Source organism: Microtus ochrogaster, chromosome 1 (genome assembly GCF_000317375.1).
Source record: "Microtus ochrogaster isolate Prairie Vole_2 chromosome 1, MicOch1.0, whole genome shotgun sequence".
Taxonomy (NCBI): domain Eukaryota; kingdom Metazoa; phylum Chordata; class Mammalia; order Rodentia; family Cricetidae; genus Microtus; species Microtus ochrogaster.
In genome coordinates, this window is record NC_022009.1 from 3,050,452 (window position 1) to 3,061,987 (window position 11,536).

The 11,536-nt window shown below is 35.3% G+C and overlaps 1 pseudogene; it reads left to right on the forward strand.

Annotated features, from left to right (window-relative positions):
- LOC101993941 overlaps nt 1-5,730 on the forward strand; it is a 58,272-nt pseudogene extending 52,542 nt beyond the window's left edge.
- The last annotated feature ends 5,806 nt before the right edge of the window (nt 5,731-11,536 follow it).

Consider the following 11,536-nt stretch of genomic DNA (forward strand, 5'->3'; position numbering starts at 1 on the left):
ATTGGGATAAAGGAAGGTTGGATAAGGGAGCACGGAAGCAAATAAAGTAAAGTTTAAAAAAAAAAGATATACACAGGAAATGAAACACCCTAATCTTCTGGAATTAGAAAGTAAAAAAAAATGCAAAAACACAAATTGCAGTTTGGACAAAGATTTTGAGCAAACCTTAGATTCTTTGGCCAGATGGATTCATCAGAAATACCATTGAAATAACTTTATTTTCTGAGGCCCTGTTCCAAAATGTGGACTTAAAAATACCTTGAAGTGATGCTAAGCCAGAAGGTAGTACCTGGGAAATTTTTCAGTAATTGCATGTGTCAAATTGTGAGCAGATGACTTGATTCTTTTTAAAGCATAATTCTCTCATGACAAGAGTGTATAAAGATATGATTATGTATCTAAACATTCAGTGGAAAAATTAAATGGAATGTGAAGCATTTTAGCATTTGATTATTAAAAATATTATGTTATTTTCTTGTTATTGGAGTTTTCTAATAGCCAGACCTTAAAGATAAAAGAAGAAGGAGGAGGAGAAAAGAAAAGAAAATCTCTAATTTTTGGTAAACTTAAATCAAACTCAAAATGACTACTTCACTTTGAAGTTATTCTATATTCAAGAAATCTTATTTAAATGGGACTTTTTTTCAAAAATTCCATCATAATATGAAATTATCAAAAGTCAGATGAGATTAAGGATGTTAGAGTAGGAGAGAGGTTATTTGGGAAGAAGATTAGGACCAATAGGAGAGGAGAGGAACAAGATTGGGTAATGGGAGATGTATATGACCAAAATACATGATATATCAGGGAGAAAACATCAAAATAATGCCTTCTCTTTTGTTCAATAAAGATAATTTTGAAAAGAATATATATCTAACATACTGAACTTCATAGCTTATTAAACAGCCCAATACAGTACAACATTTGTAGCTTTACCCTTGTGACATTACAGTTTGCTGTGGCTTTCACTACCCATATGACATTCAGAGCAGGAAAAAAGAAAGTACCAGAATTAAAGCGTATTGTTGTTTTTCCTGAACGTGTTATCAGTGTGGGGCCACTGTGAAGTTAAAAGCTGTGAGATGAACTGTAAAAAGTCAGTGACTGTCTGACTCTAAACAAGATGTTCATATGATTTGTTCCTAGGCTCGAGGATCGTCAAAGGAGAAAGAGGAGGAAGAAGGTGAGAGCTGGAGAGAGGGAGAGAAGCTATGAATGACTCTTTTCTGGACCTTGTATAGCCACAGCTATGATGACCTGCAGATGTGTCTACAAGTAATTCAAGATTGATCCTGTCACCAACCAACCATGGACAAGAGAGCAACTTACTGGCTCCTATCTCTCCCTGGTAAACTATTGGCTACTGACGGGTTCTGAGAAAAGAGCAGTCATCGTCTTCCTCATCCACACACTAAGGAACAAACTGGATCCAATGGATATGTCCAAATCCAGCTTCCCAGAGATGATCTGGTTAAACTCAGTGGGACTCAAAAAAAGCAAGCAAGCAAGCAAGCAAACAAACATGAGTGTGAGAAAGAGACTAGTCTGAAGGAAAGAGAAAACTTTACTTGGAGGGAGAGGGAAATGGTTAGAATGCACTTTATACACATATTAAATTCAAAAATTGTTCAATGAAAAATTTTAAAAGATGGTAAAATCTCTACAATACCCAGCTTTCCAAAATCCTTGGATTCCTATGCTGGTAAATCCAAACTGTTGACTTCAGTCTGAGCCTTACATACATGTATGATAACCTCTTGCCATAACACTATGACCATGCAAAAAAGACAATTAAGCATTTTCTTCCTCATTTCAGGTTATTAGATCAAGATATCAGCTATCACTTAGCCATGCCTTAAGTGATATGATCTGAGAAAGACTCGCCGGTACTTCCTGAAGTCACTCATGCTTCTGGTGCAGTAAAGCTGATGCTAAACACCTTCTTCGGGGTTCTGTGCGAGGCCAAACTAGTTTATACTAATTCAATTGATGCCGCTCTGGCAGCATTTGCTAAATTCAGCATCTTTCAGTGCCTTATATCTTGTTTTTAAAACGAATTTTGTTTACATGGAATAATTTTTAAAAATCATGATTATGAGTAGCATTTGAAATAATCTAGCAGTTCTAAAATAGACTGAATTATTCCTCATCAGTTTTGCAAGTGTATCATATTTTCCATGGCTGCTACTGTCCAGCTTTCAAGTATACAAATTTTTTATGCTTGATTATTATTAAACTATTTGTATGACTTTATAAAGTAAATTGTAGAATAGTGATATCAAAGCTCAACTAATTCTTATGCAAAATATGATAATACATTTCAAAGAAGTATACTACAAAGCAATCAGTAAGGTGTGGTAGCATATCCCTAGGCAGAGACGAGTTCCAGGGCAGCTTAGACAACAGAGTAAAGCCCTGTCAAACAATAAAACAACAGATGCACTTCTTTCTCATGAGTTGAGATGCTAAAAATATTAAAACTATTTAGGTTATAAAATAAAATTATTTTTATCAAGTGATGAACCATGAAATCAAAAGTTTTAACAGATAAATTGCTCTCTTTATGATATAAAACTAAAACAATGAGGAAAAGAAAATAAATATTTGAGGAACTAAAGAGGAGAGAGCCTTCTTCACAGACAGTAGCTGTGGATCTGATGAGCAACATGATAGGAATCCCTTGGCTTATAGTTTATTATTACCACACTCATGCATTTAGCATGATAATAAATGACTGAACAAACTCAGTAGAAGTGGGTGGCTCCTGTTAATTACATGTTAATCAATCCCAGGGATCATTACTGCTGACTGTTTCAATGATGCTTCTCAATCACTCTGTAACAGATCATTAAGATCATCATGTAGATAAGAAAATTAATGTTTAGAAAGTTTAAATAATTTGTCTAAAGTTATGTAAGTGGCTAGATACAAAGGCAGGGAATTACCTAATTAATTCTCATTCAATTTATACTTCACTACCTGTAATTTTTAAGAGTTATACTCTTAAAGGTATGTGGACAACCATTTATATTTTTCATTATTGGAAGTATCAGAAACATTAATGAACATTCAGAACTGTTACTACAAGTACATTAACTGAATTAGGTAATTGCACTTCTGTTTATAAAAAGAAATATCAACTAAATATATATTTCACTAAACATATCAGAAGCACTATAGCAGATTTATTTTATAATGATGAAATAAGTATTAGGCATCTGAGGTATAGAATATTGAGAGATTAGGTAATAATAGCATCCTATTTGACTTCTGACTTAGAGATATTTTTATAGGACTAAATTGTGCTTTTTCTGTTTTTAAGTTTTTACTTACTTATTTTTATTTATTATTTATATTTTGCGAGTATGTGTGTGTGTGGATACAAGTAAGTCACAGCACATGCGTGGAAGTCAGAGGACAGCTTGTAGCCATCAGTTTGCTCTTTCTACCTTGCATTCTGAGGGTCAGACTCTCTCTGCTTTTCTAGCAGGCCAGGCAGAGGACCTTTACTTGCTGAACCATCTCACCAGCATAAATATTTTATTTTATGCAGCCATAATTTATTTTACATATTACATATTTAAGCATATGTATTAATAACATGATTTGATAAAGGTTTACAAAAAGAAAAAAAGGGAAATTTTCCAGGCAACAATTTTTAACTCTATTATAAGCAATACCATCTTCTATTTGCAATTGAAATTATATAAGGGATAGCACAGTATTAATTTGATTTTGAATCTGCAGCATTTTTTTCAGCTTTAGGGATGTTTTATTGAAGGGTGTCTTACTCAGACAAAAGTCACTGGCATGGTATCTATTTTGTGAAGAATAGCTGTAAGCAACTTCCTGTTTGTCAAGGGAAAATTATATTAGCATGTCCAATTTTTATGGACTTTCTCCATAAAACTCGATGTATAATGGATTATATGGCTGTGTCCAGAAAATAGTAATTATCATGCAGGTCCTCTAACACATAAGGAAAAGCAAAGAACTAGAAACCATCATAAACCTGCCTGATTTGGCCATTAAGATAATTGGCTATCTATTGGAGACCGAGAGGGGACAAAGGTGCCCTTGGGAGTTGTGCTTACAGACAGCTAGATAGTTGGGTTCTTAATAAATAGGTTAACGGGATCTAATTTAAGGCTGTCTGTGTGTAGATACACACCTTGTTTGTGGCTTTGTCAAATGGCTTGTATGCTCTCCCACTTTGCAAGCCTGACTAAGAGAGAGTTAATCTCTTTTGTGGTGATATCCTAACTTTGACTAGCTTAGCGTAGGCAGAGCCTGGAAATATCTGTGCAGGAAAACTATAGGAATAGCTCAGTTAACAAGCACGTTTTCTGCCAGCAACTCATTTGAGAGTTGAGTCTTGTAAGCCTAAATCTATATTTTAAACTAGATAATGATGATCAGTGCATCGGTGTTTGACTAAGAATACCTAATTTATCCATGAAATACATACTATAGAGTACTGATTTATGTATCTTACCTTCCAGACATTTTCACTTGTGTAAGCTCCACATGAAGGCACCAAGATCATGTCACTTTTGCAGAGGTTTCTGTACCCACAGGACTTTGGAGATAGTGAGGCACTTTTGAGGAGACCAAAGTTTCTTAGGAAACCAAAAGTTATGGAATATTTTAAAACCTATTACAATCACTATATTTTATAGCAACAATATGCCTTGTAACATTTAATAGGATAGTTTAACTAAAATATCTGGGATGATCTCATTAGAGAGATGTATAATTGTGGTTCTAAAGAATATCATTATTTTGTGGATATTCCTCTCAAATGTTTATTTTGCAGGTTCTCTGGCTTGTTTCTTGTTTTTAAATTTGGCAATAATATAGCATATTGCTTGGGAAGCATCTTGTGTTTATTAAAGCATGATATACTTGGAAATATTCCTAAAGATTTTCACAAATGGGGAAAATAACAAAACATCTGGCCAAATATTTTCACAAGGGTTTCTAAATAAATAATTTAATGATCATATGCTAATATGATTAAATAAAGCCACTCTTTGATATGCAATTGTGTAAATACATTCAAGAGATAAAATAAATTAGAATAAATACTTTAATATCAGTTTTGCTTAACATTTTATAAAAGAAATATTTCCATTAGTTTTCAATTTCCAGGAAGAAGTGAAAATTTCGATATATGCTTTCTTCTTTCCTCCCTCTTTTCTCTCTCTTTCTCTCGCTCATAGTTCTTACCTCTCCTCCTTTCTTACTCTCTTTCTCTTCATTTTTCCTTTCTTATTGCCTTCTTCCCTTGCCACCTGTCAGCTTTTCTCTTTCCCTAACCCATGACATGTTGTTTTATATTCTTCTGAGTGCTGAGATTCTGAAGGTTTCATTTATATGCCTTAGACTCTACACTAGTTAGAAACCTGCCAGCTTGAGGGACGGACTCTGTAGAGCAAGAGGGGGCCGTCTGCAGTACTGCGCCCGCTTTTGCGGGTCCTGGCCCCGGCCAGGTTCCCGAGCTGCTATTCAACGCGGTCAAAGTTCTACGTCTGGGAGCCAGTTCATGCCAAACCTGACTGGCTGAAAGTTGGGCTGACCTTGGGCACCTCGGTTTTCCAGTGAGTTTATCTCATCAATCAACATAATGAAGATGTTTTGGAGTATAAAAGAAGAAATGGATTGGAATAAACTTTGGAGATATTAATATAGTCTACTTCATATGATGGAGTCCATTCCTCTGGATTCATCCATCTGTTGAGTTGTGGATATGAGGGGAAAGTATATGTAAATATGTATCAGTCAAGTTAGCGTGGATTTTACTTTATTAAATAAAAGTACTTATGTTCTTCATGTGTAAAAAAAAAAAAAGAAAGAAAGAAAAAAGAAATCTGCCAGCTTGTCCCTGTCTCAGGAATTCAGTTCTAAGAAGGATAAAGTCAGTCATGAGAGAGGGTAGCCTAGGGTCTTTAGTAGTTCATGCTATTGTAGAGCCTGCTCTGTTTTTCTTCCAGGTTCCATCCCAGCACTCTTGTACAGTGGATATCTTAAGCCTAAAGGCTTGCTCTATCATTGCTCTTCCTTATTTTATGTGTGCCTGGATGTGACCCAGCCTAGCTGGTCTTGTTTCACATTTGCCATCTGTTCTCCTATATGGAACAGATTCCATGCCTGCGTATCTTCATTTCTGATACTTCAAGATCCAGAATCTGTCACCCCATAGAAAGAATAGCCTGCCAACTGTCCCTTGTGCCAACTGATCTACATGTGGACATTTTCAATTTAAGTATTCAGAGTTGTCTATACACTTATCCTCAAGTTTCTACTAGCTTGGTTTGGGTGATTCTTTTACCAACCATACAGGAGTATCCTTTTGGTTTTCTGTTTCTACCTGGCAACCAATGAATTCTCAGTGTTCGATGAATTTATTGAATAAATAATTAGCTGACATTTATAATGTGTTTAAATTTCTATAAATGATTATATTTTATAAAAATTTCCATTTTATAACTCAGACATCTAGAGACCCTTCACCAGCACAAACCGAAGAAGGGATACACACAAACTCTACTACCAAAAAAGTGACCGGAGTTAACAACCACTGGTCATTAATGTCACTTAATGTCAATAGACTCAACTCACCTATAAAAAGGCACAGGCTAAAAGATTGGATACGAAAACAGGATCCAACATTCTGCTGTTTACAAGAAACACACCTCAATCACAAAGATAGGCACCTACTCAGAGTAAAGGGCTGGGAAAAGGCTTGTCAAGCAAATGGAACCAAGAAACAAGCAGGTGTGGCCATACTAATTTCTAACAAAGTTGACTTCAAACTTAAATCAATCAGAAAAGATAGAGAGGGACATTTTATACTCATAACAGGAACAATTCATCAGGATGAAGTCTCAATCCTGAATATCTATGCCCCTAATATAAAAGCACCCACTTACGTAAAAGAAACATTGCTAAAACTCAAGGCAGCCATCAAACCGCACACACTAGTAGTAGGAGACTTCAACACTCCTCTCTCACCAATGGACAGGTCAATCAGACAGAAGCCTAACAGAGAAATAAGAGAATTAATGGAGGTAATGAAGCAAATGGATTTAACAGACATCTATAGAACATTCCATCCAAATAGGAAAGAATATATCTTCTTCTCTGCAGCTCATGGAACCTTCTCTAAAATTGACCACATACTCGGTAACAAAGCAAACTTCCAGAAATACAAAAATATATTAGTAACCACCTGCGTCTTATCTGATCACCATGGATTAAAGTTAGAATTCAACAACAATGCTATCCCCAGAAAGTCTACAAACTCATGGAAACTGAACAGTCAACTGCTGAACCACACCTGGATCAAGGAAGAAATAAAGAAAGAAATTAAAGCCTTCCTTGAATTTAATGAAAATAAAGAAACAACATACTCAAACTTATGGGACACTATGAAAACAAGTCCCATTTTATAAGGACACTTTAGACTCAATATGTATTTAAATCAATGGTTCCAAGTGCTAAAATTTTTGAAGTTATTTTGTATAATCTACCATTTTCAAGATAGCATTAGACTTGTAGGCATGTCTAACTCATAGCTCTTGAACTACATGCAATCTAGTACAACAATAAATATTATACAATATAATAAGCTAGAAGGCAAGAAACAAAAATAGAAGTATACCTGTAGATATTTCTATTACGATTTAAAATTTTAAGGTACAGTCTAAAATATAAAAATGGTCTTTGATTTCTTGTTGAATTAAATGCACTATTAAATGTGCTTTTTCTAAGGTTTTTCATAAAGGAAATGGCTTTTCAAAATGAAATGCTTCATGCAAAAATTAAGCATAATTATACATAAGAGGCACAATTTGCTTCATTATTATACAGCCAAATGTTGAAAGTGGAGGAGGAAGTTACAGTATTGCCAGAATTAAAATTCTCAGTGAAAGATTGTGAAGTTAAAGGTACTAAAGTGGCAGACTTACCTGATTAAGTAGAAACATTTGGTATGTAATCCATGAGTTACTACTTAATGTCAATTGAATTTCATTTTTCATCAAGTGGGTTTCACTGAAGAACAGCATTTAATTAGCGGTGTTGTGGAAGTTCATTTGAACACCCTTATGACAGGCAGTTTCCATTGAGGAACCACCACTTGACTGTAGGATCCAGAGGATTTTCAGAAGACCTGTAAACAGTACACCTTATCTGGGAGACAGATGATGCAGTAGTGTTGTCAGGGATGCTCACTTCATTGATCAGGTATCTGGCTTCGATCACTATTTTTGATGTGATTTCCACTCTAAAAATAGACAATAAAGCATTTTCAGTTTAAGAAAATTGAGTAAAATTTAAGATTGGAAAGTGGGGAAGGAAGCTTAATTAGAAATAAAAGGGCAAGCTCAAGGACAGCATGAAAACCACGCTATGTGGGCTTCTCTTTGTATATTTTTATCCACATTGGAAAAGATACAACATTTTTACTAATTATTTGAGAGATTTAGAGTGTATTTTGATCATATTCACTCCTCCCATCACTTCTCTAAGATCCACATCTACCTCCTTACTTTTCCAATTTTATCTTCTTTCTCTCTCTCTCTCTCTCTTTTTTTTTAACACCATGGAGTTTACTTTCTGCTCAAATACTCTTATTTTAGGGGCTCTTGGGGTTTATATAAAGATATCCCGCAGAGGGAGTACCACTATTGGGAGCTGTGGCATTGATGAAGTAGGTAGGACCATGATCAAACACCATGATTAAAGACAAGTTGGGGAAGAAATGGTTTATACAGCTTTCACTTCCATATCACTCTCATTGAATGAAGTCAGGAAAGAAACTCAAGCGGGGCAGGAACCTGGCAGCAGAGGCTGATGCAGAGGCTGTGGGGGAGTACTGCTTACCACTTTTATCTCAATGGCTTTCTCAGTTTGTTTTATTATCAAACCCAGGACTGCCAGCATAGGAGTGGCTTCACCTGCAACCGGCTGGGAATTTTATGACAACCACTAATTAAGAAAATGCCCAATGGGTTTGCCTAAAACTCAGTCTTATGTAGCCATTTCTCAATTGAAGCTTCCTCTTCCCCGCTGACTCTACTTTGTGTTAATTTGACATAAAACTCGTGAGCACAGTGGGATACTTTCAGATGCTTTAATGATGACTCTCATCATATGTTTACTTTTAAAATTTCTTTTGGCTATCTATTCTCTTTTTCTATACATCTTCTATTGAAAATAAGGAGTTTTCATATAATACACTCTGATTATGGTTTCCCTTCCTAAGTCCTTCAAGTTCTCCTATGACCTTCCCAACTGAATAAACACTATTTCTATCTAGCCTCCATAGTACCAGAAAATAATATGAAAGCTGCCAACAGTGGAAAGCGATTAGTTTTACCCACTTGCAACACTGAACTACAATGATTATCTTAACAAAACATACATACAATTGCAATCCATGGCACTCATGTGTTTGTGACAACCAACAGTTCTCTAACTGAACGAAGGTTTATTCAAAAAGAGGAAAATCAAGCCTAATACTAAACAACCAGCCAACTTCCAAAAGCTAGTGAGGTCATGAATTTTTGAACAGAAATTATTGCTGCCATTTTGCTAGACCAGTATAGTTCCTTACTAGATTTTAAATCTCATCCTTATACTTGCAGTAAGAGTAACTACCACTCTTCATCAAAGAAGTCTCTTTTACAGCAAATGGAGACATCACAGACGACCAAAACAGAACAGAATGCAGATATCAACAGATCATGCGTATCCTAGCCTCAGTGGATGCATCTGTGTCATAGTTCCTGAACCGGTGGTAACATCACATAACAGGGAATTAAAAGATTTTAAATTCTGTGATGTTTAAATTCAGGAAGTCTGTGTGAAACCGTCTCTTGTAGAAATGCCAGCATTAAGAAGACCTGGGCAATGATGATATAAATGAATATACTAACATGGAAGGGAGGAAATTACATCGTGTCCCACTCTTAGATAAAGAAGTAGAGGCTGCTACCAACTGCTTGCAGAAGAAGTAGCCTCTTCCAGGAATAAGTCTGTTTATTAGTTGTCCAATACAAAGTGGTCAGCCCTGAAACAGCATACACACAAACTACAGAAACAAACTCAACAGGGTATATTTATGTATTTTGCATACACATATATACAAACTTATGTGCGAGAAAAATGGAAAGGCTGAAGGGTGGTGAAGAGGTGAAGGGAGAAAAGGAGCGGCAGACTGATATAATGCCATTTCAATTGAAATCATACTTCAACAACATAATACAATACAAAACATGGATTCTATTTTGTGCTGGCCAACTGTTCCTGAGCATTCAGCCTTTGTTGAGAAATGATTGTTATACCCAGTATCATTCCTTTCAAGGAAACTGTCTTTCCCTTTCCATAACGGTAGCTAACAATTGCAAAAGCTTGTTGGTTAGGGGTCAAATGTGTGATCATTTCCCATTTCTGCACTATTTCTGAGCATTTTAACCAATTTCTGTATAAAATAATGTCACAGTAGCCCATAATGATATATAACATACAATCTTTGCATTATTGGTTTTATTTTTAATTTTAAAAGGAAATCACAATACAGGATCAAGATAATGCAGTGTGACTTTTATCCTGGTAATTGTAAATATAAGTGATTGACCTGTTTTAATAGTCATCTTTCATTTGATAAAAACCTACAAAGATTCTTAGCAAGAGAGGCTAAAAATTCATGCATATTCTTTTCATTTCCTGTTGGTTTGATTTTATAGAAATTGTTCCTTTGTTCCTTCATAGATTTTAATGACAGGTTTAATTTGATTTTTCAAAATTTATTCTCTTGTGACTTCTAGATAGGAAGAAAATACAGGGTTTTTGTTTTGAAATAACACTGCAAGTTCTCTCTCTCTCTCTCTCTCTCTCTCTCTCTGTGTGTGTGTGTGTGTGTGTGTGTGTGTGTGTGTGTGTGTGTGAAGGTGCAATGTGTTCACATGTAGACACAAGTGGCTGCATGTGGATAGAAAATATAGCTTTTCATATCTCACAGTCCACCTTATTTCAGACAAAGTGACTTGCTATGAATGCTAGTCTAGCTGGACCTTGAACTCCTTGGGATTCCCCTATGCCCACCTCCCATCTTGTGCAAAGCATTGAATCACAACTCTTAGCACTACATACTTCTTTCTGTGGCCTAAAGGACTCAGAATTCAGGTCATTGAATGTGTAAGGCAAGTAATTTCCTTACTGACCTGTCTCACAAGTCCTCAGATATCAATTTGAAAGTTAAATAATTAATGCATATTGGATGCCTAAATAAGATGTGATCTTTATTAGATGATATTTTCAGGAACAAGATTTTATCATTTCTCTGATTTTAATATGCACAATTTATTACCAACCATCTCTCTTGGCTAGAGGAAAAAAAGGGCATTGCCTAATTTTATCTTCCCAACTGCAATGATTATTAATACACTTATTTTTTCTAGTGTTAAAGGTCTATAACATTCACATATATAAATAGAATCTGCCTTTTTATATCTTGGCTACTACCTCCTAC